The sequence below is a fragment of the Nipponia nippon genome, unplaced genomic scaffold (genome assembly GCF_047370975.1).
Source record: "Nipponia nippon isolate SJK-2023a ecotype South Korea unplaced genomic scaffold, ASM4737097v1 scaffold_5, whole genome shotgun sequence".
Lineage (NCBI taxonomy): Eukaryota > Metazoa > Chordata > Aves > Pelecaniformes > Threskiornithidae > Nipponia > Nipponia nippon.
The window spans coordinates 68,408,272-68,424,106 of NW_028262369.1; the positions used below are offsets into that span (position 1 = coordinate 68,408,272).

At 38.7% G+C, this 15,835-nt stretch overlaps 1 protein-coding gene across 2 annotated transcripts in view; it reads right to left on the reverse strand.

The window, feature by feature from the left end:
- Positions 1–15,835, reverse strand: part of HECW2 (HECT, C2 and WW domain containing E3 ubiquitin protein ligase 2) — a 173,625-nt gene that overhangs the window by 117,990 nt on the left and 39,800 nt on the right. The gene's annotated exons all lie outside the window — the stretch shown is intronic.

The following is a 15,835-nucleotide window of genomic DNA, read 5'->3' on the forward strand; positions in this document are numbered from 1 at the left end:
AAATCTTTCACTACATTGCTCTACCACTGCAGCCACCTTAGTGTTCTGTATGTAAAAAAAAAAAAAAAGATGAATCACTTGTGACAAAATACAGAGTTAACTATGCACCATGAAATAACATTTATAAACCAGAAAGCAACAGAAAGCAAAACATCCAAGACCATCTATCAAGAATAGCCACAGTAACAAAGCTCATGACAGCAGCCTAAAACGTGAAGAAATAATGAATCACAGCCGTATATGATGTATTTTCACTTAGATATGTTAGTTCCCAGCAATACTCTTTATGCACTGCATGGTCAGAATCAGTGAAGTGTTGAAGATATTAATAAGGTTAGATGTATCATTTCAGTACAAATATGGTATCACATGTTTATGCTACTATAAAATCATTTTGTAAGGATTTTAATTTTTAAGATACAAAGCATAGCTTCTGAGATCCTCTATACCACACAAAAAAATGTCAGACCATTGACTGGGGTACTTCAGACTACGGATATATATTGTTAGCCCATGTCAGTTCATCTGTGCAGTCAGATTTTGTTGTTCTTTTCCATACATCAGAAAACAGAGGCCTTATAAATTCAACAGCTTTCCTCTAGCCCTGAGGAGAGTCTAGAAGGTCCTCACTGAAATAGTCATGCCAATACCATCACACCATACCTTCAGAAGCAGAACATGCATCTCTCTATCCGTAACTACTAAAAGTACTGCCATTTGAAAATAAGCCCTCACATTACCCACAACGTGAGATAAATAATCAGGAAGGAAAGACAAGAATAGCAAAATATTAAAACAGAGCTTATAGGAGGATAGAATCAGCAATGGGGAACCTCTTGCCATAGAAGGAATATGAAAATTTTCTTATCTAAGCCATGTGCCTTTGACCAAAGCTGTTTGCCTTTTTCAAAAGCTATAGTTTGTATCAACTCATTGTTTCTTTATTTTACAGAGGAAATAAAGTGGTCCTTATCTGGCAGAACCATTTGCTTTCAGAAGAAACTGAATTTTCTGGTAATGTGTGAAAATGATCTTCCATACTATACTCACCTGGAATAGGAACCACGTATTTCCTCAAAAGCCAAACCAAACCAAAGCAGTCCTCCTGCCCAGTAGTAACTCCAGATTTTACTGGGAAGAAATTCTGTCCTGGGCTACCTATGCTCTTCATACAATTTGAGAACAGTATTTCAACATTGCTGACCAGACTGGAATGTAACCAGTGACAACATCAATTATTCCACTACAGTATCTTCTGTGAGGGATGTATACGGCAAGAAAGATCTCCTTGTTTTTATACATACAAATAACCACATATAAGGAAAATGTGTGCATATACACATAATAAAAAAAAGCAAGTAAGAGGTACCTGTGTATTTTTCTTGGGCTTTCTTCTTGGTGTCATAGCCTTCAGCTATCATACGCAGATACATTTGTTCTCTTAAAATAACCCAAGCATTGTCAGACAGTGCTGAGCGTCAGCTGCTATAATGTTCTTTGCTTCAAGTAAGGAGGCCTGTAATGCAGAATTAGGTAGAGCCCCCGAGAAGCGAATGGATTGGTTGGCCACTTCCATAGTATTATAATTGTAATTAGACCTACAGTACACTACTGCTATCAATCAAATGTCTGACAACTGGTTTGTTAAACAGAAGCCTTTGCCTCCAGAGGTCAAGAGACATTTAATTATTAAAAAGAAAATATAAGTAGAGAACTTGGAGATCCCAAGATTGTGATTAAGGAAAATTCGGTAAAAAAAAAAAAAAAAAATATATATATATCTCTTCAAAAACTGCCTCTTCCCTTCACTTCTATTTCCTATCACTCATCTTCAATTTTCTTTTTAATAACATTTCAGTGTACGCACTCTTCCAGTGTACCACAATTTCTTCTGCTATTTTTCAGCTTTTCTTCAATTGGAGATGTTTTGAAATATTAAGAACTAACAAAGGGGAAAAATAAAGTTCAACTCATCCAGCTGTGTGCAATTCACCACATAATGTACATGGTTCAGCATCAAATATTGCAGAAAAGGAAAGAAACAAAAACTCAGCTCAATAATTCTACATATACAGAAGTGACATTGAGATCACCATATTTACTTCACAAAGTACGCGACACAGTCTTTCCTGACATGAGCAATGTTTTGGCTGCATACACAAAACATTTTATTTTTAGTGCTGGACGTCAGCGGGGTTCACCAACTCTTTCTCTGTCATGTTCCCGCACACTCTGCCTCTGACACCAGTGTCAGTGATGAAAAGGAAACTTTGGTATAAAGGGCCTTCTTCAATGAGAGTCAGGGAAGTTAGCATCTTGTTCCTCTATGCGGAGTATTATTCAACAGATCTGAAAATCCTGGGTGACTTTGAGACCAGAAGGGTAAATAAGAAATAGCCACCAACTTCTCTACAAGCCAGTGAAACATGCAGGGATCAGCCAGTCACTGCGATCTTCCCCCCTTTTTTTTTGTCCCCCTTCTTTTTTACTTTGTGATCTGGGCAACAGCACACGCTAACAGTTAAGTCTTAAAACGTCGCAGTGAAAAAGCTGTACCCCCCTAGTCAGGAAGAGCCGCGATTTGCACCTGAGCCTGCCCACCGCAGCAAGCACGTACACCTGCCTGGGTACCACAGCCCCCCGCACGAGGAGATCGGGCGACATTAATTAACAGACTGACAGCACGCTAGCAAGTTCATTTTCTCCTGTCCCACAACTAGAGATTTATGTAATTTTGAACTATTGTATACAGTGGTTTTACAGCAGTAAAATCACTGCAAAGTAAGTGTCATGCAGGAGGATTACAAGTTAAAGACAAAGTTTTAATAGGAAGGGTGAAAAAATTTCCTTCGGCTGCACAGCAGTGCACTGTACCCGGGGCAGCACTGCCATTTGTTGGAACATATTGAAAATTTATATATGGCAGATGGACAAATTCATCCATGTTTAAGGACATGAGAACTAACATGTACTAGCTAGGACTATCCCACAGTTTGAGAGATGAGAACAGCCTGAGAAAAACGTTAACTCCTTTGCAACAGTCAATTTTCTTAAGTCCGAATTGTCATCACTCTGGTGAATCATGGACATCATTACAGTTTCTGGAAGTAAAGTAAACCATAAATCTAAATGCTGGGTAACTTCTCTGATCCTACTCATAAATCCAGCTGTCTTAAAGTCATGATTTAAACAATGATCCCAAAAAAATCACATAACTTAAAGCAATTGAAATCAATTTGCAACAAACAAGTTAAACTCACATGAAAATGAGCTCCTATTATGGAAAAAATACCTCCAAAAAATCAGGGCTCATAAGCTTTTAGAGTATTTTCTAAATTCAGCGAAATAGGTTGTAAAGGGGCCGTAGTGTCAGACAGTAATCTGCTATATAGCATCTCACAGTAAGCTGGGAGGTTAATTAAGGAGATTTGTAAAGAGAGAAACACAACGCTCATATTGTAAAAGGGGAAAAGATGATTGCCATAAAACCCAAACCACAAGGAGTGATGGAAGGGAAAAAAGAGCCACTACTTTAATTATTTGCAGTCTGACAATTCAGGCTGAAGATGGGATGAAAACCTTACACAGTGCCTTCCTGCCTACAAAAGGAATTGCTTATCTGACATTTGATTAACAATTCCCAATGTCTGTCATTAATAACATAACTAACAGTACGCTAACACATACATCCTACCAGAGACTGAAAATAAGAATTATCCTCCCACCTTCAATTCCTGCTAAGCGCCACTGAAACAGCATTTGCATCCAGACTATACTGTAAAGACAATACCCACGATTAGCTGTGCGCACCTGCCCTGCCATGAAGGGTTGGCTAATTAGGCTGAAGGTGATCAGAGCAGCAATTTCACTAAGTCAGGCCAAGCTGGCAAGGCATATTGTTTCATGAAGGCAAGCTGAAATGTGGAAACTGAATCAAAAGGACAGGGAAAATATAGGCATTTCAGAAATCTGCAGATACTAACTTTAGCGAAGTATTTTAGTTGAAAAGCGAAACCTGTACCAAAGCTGCTTATCCATAGCACAGTGTTTTCTTCAACACTTGACAAGAAGCTTAGAGAAAAACAGGACTGATTTCCTCTCAATCTCGAAGTGGCACAAGTTCGGGATTATTTCTATCTAAATATACTTCTCAATTACTAATCGCAGACGGATCAGAATTGGGAAAAAGTTCCACTTAATATACAAAATACAGATAGGAAAAATCCCCCTGCCCAACCTTCTTCACTAAAGGAGACTGAAAAACATCAAATCATTTCTGACATGCAGTCAAACATTCAATAGTTTAAAAAAAAAAAAAAAGATACATGAATGAAAGTCCGGGAGTTCCAGCACAGGAATAACCAAAAAAATCCCACCCCACCATGCAAAACAAACCAGAGTTCACATGCTGCCCTGTTTATCTTACTCGTAACAGTGATTCATTTCTTGTTTATGTAGTGATCTTTTATGTGCTAATAGCCTCTTCCCACAGCATTTACTGTAAACCGACTCCGTAGGGCTGGCCCTGAGAACAAAACCGGTCACCCACGGGACAAGATTTGTGCTCTAAGCGGGTGGCTGAGGGTGCTGCTGGGGAAGTGACAATTAACACATTTCACTGGGGGACTGGCTTCACGTCACTGCACTGCAACATCACCTCACCCGCGAGAGGAGGGAGGCAAGGAGGTGGGGAACATGGCGGCCCGCCAGCCAAGACATGGCAGGAGGAGCCCTTGGGGAGCACTCTGCACCTGAGCATCTCTGTACCATCAGACGAAACGTCCAGCCCAACTAGCCCCCACATTTTCCACCCATTCATAGAATCATTTAGGTTGGAAAAGACCCTTAAGATCATCAAGTCCAACCATAAACCTAACACTGCCAAGTCCACCACTAAACCCTGTCCCTAAGCACCACGTCTACAGGTCTTTTACTCCTCCAGAGATGGGGGCTCAACCACTTCCCTGGGCAGCCTGTTCCAATGCTTGACAAAGCTTTTGGTAAAGAAATTCTTCCTGATATCCAATCTAAACCTCCCCTGGCACAACTTGAGGCCATTTCCTCTAGTCCTGTTTCTTGTACTTGGCAGAAGAGACTGACCCCCACCTCACTACAACCTCCTTTCAGGTAGAGAGCGATAAGGTCTCCCCTCAGCCTCCTCTTCTCCGAACTAAACAACCCCAGTTCCCTCAGCCACTTCTCATAAGACTTGTTCTCTAGATCCTTCACCAGCTTCATTGCTCTTCTTTGCACACATTCAGATGATGCTTGGCATCTCCCTCAAATGCCACTCCCATGCCAAGATAAGCAATCCACATAATTATACAGGCGGAAGAACACATTAAGAATATGAAGAACAGAAAACATGCTGGTTTCCCAATTATACACTGTGTGACATTGCTTTCTTCAGTACAAAGATTTATAAATGCTACAATAAAGTAAAGGGCTCAAACTGACCAGCTCTGAGCTCTAAGTGGCTGAGAAAAGAAAATGCTCCTTGAATAAATTCAGAATTTGGGGATTTTTCTCCCCACAGAAGTCAAAATTAGCCTATTTTCTGGGATAAGGTATGACTACAGTCCACCTGGAGCTATCCATATGCTGGCTTCAAACTTGCTAGAAACTCTGGCAAAAGCAGAATAGTCAGATTCACTGTCAGCTGCAAAACCTGCCTAAGAAGCTGGGTGATGGTTAACCATGGGGTTAACTCATAAGCTTAACCAGTCTGCACTTATCCTACTCTCAGTACTAAAGAGCATTCAAGCTCCTTTAGAGCTGCTGCGTACCTCTGCCAGCAGGACGGAGGGGCCCCTCCTGGTAAAATTCACCAGCTACTTACTCAGCAAGATCATCAGTAACTGATTTTGCCCAAGACAAAGAGAGGAACTCAATAGCTCTTTAGATTTCCTTCCAGGCCTATATTCTAGTATTTCTATGACTATTTGGAGACACAGATTTGGTCTATTAAAAAAAATAATAAAATCAGATAAAGCTGACATGAAGCATCCTTCTCTATACAGACAGAAATAAGAGAAAAGCTTCATCTTTCTGCCCAGACATCCTTTTCTTATTATTCCTCCTGGAATATTTCCAAGAATTTCTACTCATCAAGTTTCCTGCGATCCACATAATGGAATTTCTCTCAGAAGGTATTTCACTGTCTGATTATTAGGATTTTTCTCCGTTAGCTAACATTTTATGAAATTCAAGTTAAGCTAACGCGTTTGGATGTTTCCTATTCAGCCACCCAGACAAAGATGAATGTAAAAGCTGTCACAGTATTCAAGAGCCAAGAAAAATCAGCTATTTGGGATCTCTCTTTTTCTCCACTGTTTAGCAGGTTTTCTCCACTGTTTAGAGGTTTAGGCCTCTTTACTTACATGACCATGGCTATATCCTAAGTCTTTAGAATGATTTAATATATGAATTAATCAACCTGTATCATGTAGTGGAAATTTAATATTTTTCTCATAGATCATGAAGTTCAGTATTTCAAAAATATTAACAACCATTTTACTATATAACTGCAAAGTTCTGAGCATCAACATCAGGCAGAAAACTGGTGAGATCTTGTAGCTAAAATATAATCATAACTGTTCAGTGTTGCTACCTAGAATGCCTGAGTGCTCATTAGGTCTGCATGCTTTAAATAATAAATTATGCAGGTAAGTGATATGAACAATTCCAGTGATTGATATCTTGGAGGAAAAAAGTGATCATTCTAAACCTGGAGAATTTGTGATTGAATTAAAAGCAAAAGAGAGATGTCATAAACTTGAAAAAATCACATCATTAAAAATAAAAGTGGTGTCAGAGACGTAACTACAAGGACACTGAGGATATCTTAGAGAGATTAAAAGGGAAAGAGATCTCTCTTTTTTCCCCAGTTCTTCTAATTTGCACATATGACAGTCAATTTGTATTCACTGCTTTTCATTGAATAGCCAGTTCTGGATATTTCTTCCATTTGGAGTGCTCTTGAAAAGACATTAAAAGTGATAGGAAGCTATCATCATAACTGACACAGGACTTACATATAGTTTAAAGTACTTAAATGTTCTTTAATTTCTTTCTTTTTAAATGGAGTAAAATTCAAATTTACTTTAATTCAACTTCAAGTTAATTGGATAGTAACTGTCTTGAAATATAAATTGTTCTATCCAGAAGTGCAAAGAGACAAGTTAAATTCAGAAACACTTTACTTTTCTGCTGATCTGCTTACTTTCTCCTCTAACAAAGCCCCTTAGACTTTCATAATAGGACAATTACTGGATACTCTTAGAAGCAGCGTAGCCCAAAGCAAATGATGAAAGAATCTAATAAACTTGCTAGTTTCCAGAAACTAACCTATATGCGCAAGATCTTTTAACCAGATATCCTTTTTAATCAAGAAAATTGCCAAGAAAGTCAACTGAAGCATCTTGAAAGACGCAGCATTTTGTAAATCTTCTCCTAAGAGAAAAGGTTTGACTTTCCCATTCAAACCACCTCCATAGGAGTGCCAGATTAAATTACGTGCCCTGCACCAGGCATGCAGCTGTGCTAGGTAGCTGGCCTCCTCAGTGAAGAGTCAGAGGCTCCTCCAAAAAGCAATTCAGAGTACCAAAATCACTCCCTCTCTTGATCTGTGGAGGAAGTTGGAGTAACCCAAGACCGAGCAAAAGAGGACAGAATTTTGCCTAGATGCCCTTTTCCTTTGTTGCCCTGCTCTAAGCCATGCCCAAACCACCGGCAAAACAACAAAAAAAGTAAACTGTGCTGAGAATACCCCGCCTTCAATCTGCTAACTCATCCTCTCAACTCGCTGCTGGGAAATCTCAACTAGCACCAGAATTTACTTCTGGAAACCATATTCAGATGTTTTAAGGTAAAGCTAAAAATTACCATGCTGAAATTTCACAGGGATGTTGACATACGCAAGAGGGAAGAAAAAACCAAAAGTGCGCATGCATACTCTAGTCTCCTTTGCACTCAAATCTGGTGACTCAGCTCAGATGTTAAACATCAGCTCAGATTACAAAACCACCATATAATTTAGACTGGCTGAAAATCCTCCCTAAGGGAAAAAACATATAGTTCAGCATAAATTTTTAAAAAATGTCTATGCAGCACATTATTTGGCCAGAGAATAGCTCAGTCAAGTCAGAGTGTAATAGAACATCTATTTTAAACCTTTTCAATGCATTTTTGTACAGTTCATTTGCAAAGTCAGTCCTATACACTTTTGCATCTAGCTGGAAACAAATGTCACTCTCATTATCATATTACTTTAGCTTCTTGAGTAAGGCTTACATCTTCCACCCCACCAACTGCGACTCCCTTACATCAGGCAGAAGTTACTGCTCAAGCCTATTATGAAGACCAGCAGTCTGAAGAGTTCTGCATATTTTTGACAGGTGCACACACCCTGCCCAGTAGCCCATCAGGCACTGCTGTGCTTTCAGTACAACTTATCGTATTAATTCTCACACAAAAGCTTCAGCATGGAGCTAGCTGCTACACAGAAGATCTGGCCACTGGTCAAAAGAGTAAAAGGTCATAAACATGTATTAAGAGACAAGTGTACACATGCATACACATATGTATGGCTTGGCATGCCTACAGTTATAGCAGTTTTAGAGTGTACTTACTGACATACTGCATTGTAGACGAATGTCCCGTGTCCCTGCACTGCTACCCCCAAAGCTAAGATGGGGTAAGCAAGCCCTAAGACATTTCAGGGTAACTCAGCCAGGTGAACTACAGTGTTCAACACCGAGTGCTTGCATAACTTGTCTGAATTTGCACTGAAGTGTTTGTGGAGGGTTCATACAACCCCTTCTGCTGCGGCTGCCAGGCCGTGGGATCTGGCTGGCCTGCAGATACATCTTAGTATTGCTCTGCAGATATACAAGAGGATGCCTATGGCCTAAAATTCATCCCTGTCTTTCACTGGAAATAGCAATACAAGAACTGCACATAAATTTAAGTGAAATGTACCAGATACACTCTTATCCACTAGACTATTCACATGAAGAAACAGAACTTGAGTGGAAATTTTAGTGCAATTTCATAGCCAAGAGGCTATGCTCCATGTGTATTATAAGGCCCCTCGACCTCCTCTGGGAGTGGCAACTACTTTAACCAAGCTCATTTATTTCAGTAATCTTACCTGTAACACCACCTCTCAAAGAGCTGAGTTCACAAATGAGGCAGAGACTGGAGGTACAGACATGTAGCCATTAAACTCAGCATATCATGAAATTATGGCCTTGGCTAATTCACAATACAGTATTACTCTATATAAACTTTAAAATCAGAATCCCCAGTGCCAGAGGTTTGATCTTCAGTGTTCATGACACTGATGTATCTGCTGCTAGTTGCTGTCAATTGGTTGTCCTGAAGAATTTCCCTTGAAGTACTGATGCAGTTGCCCTCAGTTTAGCCTGTTGATGTCAGGTCACACAGTCCATCTAAAATATAGCCCCCTTCAAATGTCTATACCAGGAAGATAATGAAGAAACAATCTCTGTGAGAAGCTACTTTGTCACAGGATGGGAAAATGTCCTGGTTTATTATTCTGTGAATAAACTGTAATATATGCTTATACTTACATATGTGAACTCTTGCAAGAACATATTAATGACAAGAAAAATGTGTAGCCCATTTAACTCTCTTGAAACTCCCTCCTGTCTTCAGGACTTCCAGAACATCAGCAGCACCAGCCCAGAGCTCCCCAATTATACGTCTTCTCCCAAGGCTTTTTTCACAAGGGACAGTAAAGACCAAAATACAGAACTTTTACAGAAAAGAACAATTCAGCATTTGTCTGTCCAGGAAAATAAACAAATGCGTAACCAGAAGAAAGAGTACAATGCCCAAAAGTCTGACAAACAGCAAAGAAAAGATGTGTTCCTTCGAAAAAAGAAAGGAAAACTGCCAGGCCAAAAAAGCCACAATTCAAAAAGCCATTTATAAAATAATGCACTTGACAGAAGAAGCAGTACAATTATTTACTACTTACTGTCAGAGTAGTTCTGCAGTTTCATTCCAAGTCTCTGCAATCTGTACCAATGCAGATACTATTCAATGAGTGTCACATCCATAAATGACAGCTGTATTTTAGCGATACTCAACAGAGCCTGATTTAAGTACTTATTTGGCAGTTATTAAACGCTACTATATATACTATGCAACAAGCAATTATATAAATTTATTTTTATTCATTTTTAAACTGGAAATACATTCTATACTGATGGATATCCCTGGAATATACAGTGAATATGAATGAACGTTCATTGTTCCACCCATCCAAGTCCAAATCCAATACAATCATTCGCGTTTTCAAGCCTATACAAGCTCAGTTTTCTACCGTGTAAAATTGATTTCACTCACTGAATGGTATCAAACCACCACAGAACAGGTACATCTCTCATGCTGAGAGATTCCCACATTATCAGGAAACACAGGAACGCTCTGTTCCTCTCAAAGCAGCACACCAACTCATCATGCTATTTATTCATTTTTGTCACACAGACAATATCACCAACTTGAAAAACAGTATTTCTTTGTGTAAAACATATTCACTGACTTCAAATTTAAGAAGTCCATAACTGAAACATGCTAGCAGACTAAAAGTAGAATAGAAAAGAACATCCACCAGTCTGTAGATAAGTAATTTCCCTGATTCTCCATTTTTTAAAAGTTCTAGACTGGTAAAACTGACCGGGAAGTGGAGGTGGAATATGTCTAAAAAAGACTCAGTACCTTCAAGAACAAAGTAAAATTAAAAACAAAGCCAACCCACAGCTTTGTGTACTTAGGTCTTATAAATAAACTATAGATACAATCAGTAGATCAGGAAAAACAGGAAACAATTCTTTTTAAAAACTGACAAATGTTGCTGGAGTTAATTTAACTGTCCATCAGGATACATTCAAATTTCCATCCTCCTGCCCCTTTTACCCTTCTGGTATCTCAATTAGGAACATTTTATCGGTTATAATCTCCCCCCAAAAAAGACTGCATTTCCATAAAGATTTAAGGAAACTCTTTGGCTGAAATAAAACGTCAGAACATTTCTGCTTGCCTACCATTTAACGGAGCTTTTTGCCTGACAATATACGAAGCAATCAGCTACCAAAGATGTCCCTGAAACTAGCAGGAATAGTAGAGGAACTGTTAGGCCAGCCCAAAGGCAATGCCTTTTGTTCACTGATGGTGCAAGGTATGTCCTTAAAGAGGAGGTGCCATTAGCAACAACATTTCAATACTATAGTATTTTGTGTAACAGTATTCCTAGATTCACTAGGAATTTCTTTTAATCAGCTTTTCTCCAATTCCCTGTCTTCATAACACTTCAAAACACGTAAGAACTTCTAGCTAAAAAGTAAAAATTAAGCCCCATACTCATATATAATTTTTGAGCAGAACTTACAGCATTACCACAGTAACTAAGACACTGCTAAAATTACGTTCAGTATATTAAGTTACAAATATTGCAGAGAATCAACTATGCATGTAATCTTTACAGAAACTAGCGATGGTAAGCCCTAAATTTAGACGTCCTCCTCCAGAAAACGTACCTGTTCTACACTCTTTTAAAACTGTCCCCTTATAACCTGCAAAAAAGAGCCCAGAATAAGAAAAAAACAGCTATTTTGTCTGCATTCTGTTTGTATTGTTTGTCTGTATTATACACAGATGCTGATTTTCAGCTTTAATAAATCCAAGTATAAAGTCAGTAGGGCTGTATACTAAGGTGTTAGTAGTACTTCCCTCTGTACTTACAGGATACATCACTTCTAATACTCAACACATTTCGGCTCTAAAACAAACCATTTCTGTTGGTTGTCTTCTACAAACCAGAAAATAACAACATACAAACATTTCCAAGTTTAACAATTTGTTTTAAAGACATGCAAATTGCAATTTTATATCCTACTTCAGATTTTCCAGAGAAATATAATTTAGCTCAGAATTTCATGCTTGAACACTACAACAGAATTCTTATGCACCAACTGCTTTACTACTTTTTTTTTTTTTAAGACACTACTTAAATAATTTTAAGCAAACATTTTAGCTGGATAATTCAGAAACAGAGTACTTCATCGTTTTAGTAAAAAGAAGCCAGATTGGTATCTAGTTACTCTCTTCTGGACAAATGCTCTTCCACAACTGTGTGAGTCAGATGAATGAATTTGCATCAAAAGGTTATTAACAGAAGATGCCTGCATTTGTTATGGTGTAGCAAGTAGGACACTTGGACGTACTCTACGGCAGACAAAGGCCCCATCTGCTTAACGCTAAGCTGCTGCAGTGCAATCACTGAAGCTGTCAGAGGTGAGGACCACAGCTCTGTGGAAACAGAGTCTGCTTCAGGGGAACAGGCCCAAAGCACAGAGACATACACTAAATTTCAAAAGGAGAACTAGAAGGGAAAAGGGAAATGGATAGAAAAAGCTTTCCCTATTTAACAGTTTACAATTCATAATCACACTCAAGAGAAGAGAAAAATAGTTAAGAGCCCTAAGGAACTCCACTATAACAAAAACGTAATTTTTTTTCTTGCAGGATTACGGCTGCATTTGCTGCTTTCCTCAGTTTCTGCACTAAATGAAGCAGAAATCCTTCAGAATCTAAATGAACAATTAATGAAAAGACAACAATATGAAGTGGGCTATATAAAGATGAGGCCTATTACAAATTAATACTTTTACTATTAAATATGCATGAGTTTTTAATAAGTAGAGCTAAAAATAGAGACATGTATCACAGGATTTCTCCAGGCTGTACAATTTTCATTCATCTTCATCCTGTGAAGAAATGGGCCATTGCTAAAAGGACTCTCACTGTGCATTTTTACATAGTTGTCATTGGTCCTAATTGACCTAGTCCCTATTCCCAATTTGTGTGTTTAGAAGGAATCCATTTGAAAGAAGACTCGTGCATCAGGTAACAAACAGCAGCGGATGTAACCACTAGACTTAAATAAAGCTGAAATAACTATTTAAATCTTTATGTTTGAATCTTAATATTTCATTTTAAAAATACGCACATTCTCCTCGTTCCTTCTTCATCCCACCAAGGAAAGAAGTCTAAAAATCAAGCCAAACACAACAAATCCAAATATTCTGTTTGGATTTTAACATTCATTTCTAACATCCTGTCATGTTACAGATATAAATGAACAACAGTTTTTAATAAAGACTGAACTAATTCTGGCTAAGAGCGAGCGCATTCTGGAATGCGGCACAATTCTATATAAATCCACCCCAGGGCGTAGGTGCTACAGCACCAGGAAACGGAAGACGACTGAAATCAGTGTTTATAAATACAGCCAAGAAATCCTAGCACACACACCACCAAATACATAAACAGAAGTTAAGACAATCTCATCTGGAGGCCTAAATTTTCTATACTTACTTATGTTGAGGAATTTTTTATTATTTTTTAAGACATTGTTTTGCGTACTCCTGTTTTTAAACAACCTCGGTGTATTTAAATCAAAGCATGCATATTGAGTTAGCAGTTGCTAATGCTGTGTGGCAAAAGGAAACAAAAACAAAGAAATTGTAGCCCATTGCACTCTAGTTACATTAAATTACTCTGAAATCTGTATTATAAAAATAATTCTGGTTTGATTTTGAATTTTCTCTATTTTTCAATGCATAACAACAAAAAGTAATTTAATCCACGTCAGATATATTCCTAATTAAAAAAAAAAAAAAAACAACAACAAAAACACACCACCTTACAGCAGAGCTTATGTTCAGCTTTTTATGGATAAATATGCAGTTTTAATTAACAGTTTATCAAAACAAAAATATTTTAGCACCTGTTACCATTTTCACCTTTTCTCTGGGGTTCAGTACAAAAGGTGCAGTAACATGACAAGGATTTTCACAGGAATGTCCTTGGCTTAGTCTTTGTGAAGACAATTTAGAATTTGGGGTTTTCATAGACAAACAACTACTAATTCAGAGTAAAACTGACATGGCTTTCTGGAAGCTCAAAATATTGTGGGCAAAGCACACTTTTCTTCCCCCTCCTAGAGCTTCATGCTAGTAAAACACTCAAGATTTATGTTTGTTTCTCCTATGACACACTATAGTCACAGTGATCAGACACACAGATTTTTTTTTAGATGTTTCAGAAACAAACAGTCTTTTACCACAGCTGTAGAAATACACAGAACCAGAAAAAAAAAAAACCACAACATTGACATCTTTTGTTATTTTGGTGCCTTTACTATTCACAGGTGCATTCCGGGCTTCAAACAAACATCCCTTCCCCGACCATCCAGGGGTTGGGGAGTGGGGAGGGTTTAAATTGCAAAGTTTAGGATTTTTCATCTGGTACAATATTAGGCCCATCTGTTGTTCTTTCTTCCTGTCCTCATCCAGAACATGTTGTCTCTCAATACCTGATTTCTCGACAATAGCAGGATGAGATTCTTTCCTAAGCCTCCTACCACCCTTGAGCCCTTCCAAGGGCCCCGAAAGGAGCCTGTTGCAGCATGAGCCACCAACAACCTATTTTCTCCAGCACAGTTCAGCCTTAAAACCCCGGGTTGTCCTAGAGCAGCCATCTCTGTCTCTGTGCACCCTCTGAATACCAAGTTTTAACAGTATGGTTATTCATCTTGCACCAAGCACAAGAATTCCTCCTGTCCCTGCCCTCTGGGCACTAGCTTGCAGGGATGGCCACGACAGCAGGAAAGGCAACCAACCATACATTCGAGGTAAAGTTTGTAATCTGGCATCCATTTCCAAAAGGTGAAAGATACCAAAAGCTCTATCTAGACGTACCACGTAAGAGAAATATTCACCACTTTGGTATATATGGGCAAAGTTTTCTTACCGCTCAACAGGGCACTCACCTCCCAGTTTCCCTGTCTGTCTCCCACTGGTAACTGAGAACAGCATAACAAAGTAATAGTTATATTGCTCTACTCCTCTGAAAAGTATTCCAGCATTTCATATCTTCTCACATCATAAAAATGAATGGCAAAAGATAGAGCTACATATACTTGTGAAAAACCAGGGACTCTAACGGGGACATCGACTTTGACTTCAGCTGATAATTTGGGTAGCGGCAATGACAGCTACAGCATGGCGACAACAGAGGAAGAAGGAACTTCCTTTCTGGGTACCATTTTGCAGATCTCGGGCAGAACCTGGCCCCAGAGAATGGTAAAGTCAGATTCATCTAAGAGGTTTCCATGATGCATTAATAAATTGTATTTATTCATAGATTTTAAAGCATGAACAGGAATTTGGAAAAGGAGTACCCTCTTCCCCTCAACAGGGAGGGGGGAAAAAAAAAAAAAAAAAAAAAAAAAAAAAAAAAGCTAGCAGCCAGATGCCCAGCTCACACCAGGACTGTACGGTCCCTCCTAGGGAGGGAGCAGTTTGCTGCCATTCAGTATTGCCTGTGCAAATCTCCTGCCTCTTAGTATCCAAAGAATAGTACAAAATGCTTTGGTTTAACCTAGGAAAAAAAAACCTGACTGAAAATAGCTATATACAACTTGATCAAAAAACAATAACCTAAAAGAAAAAAAGGAAGAAAAGGAGAGGTGGGGAACCCCATCCTGGTTGGTTGGGGTTTTTTCCTGTTAATGGAAATGTCCCTGCAATTTCCCGCATTTGGAAGTCAACTTCACAGGGTGACCTTCCCAAAAAGTGAGATGCAATGCAGCTTTCTGGTTAGATAATGCCAGTGCCTCAGTGTCACGCCTCCACTCATGCCAAACTGTCACAGCCACCCTCTGTTGTAGGTTATTACTAAGCAGAATTAAAGAGAAATTGCTAGAAACAAACACCTGCATACTGATTGGACTTCATAGCTTGCC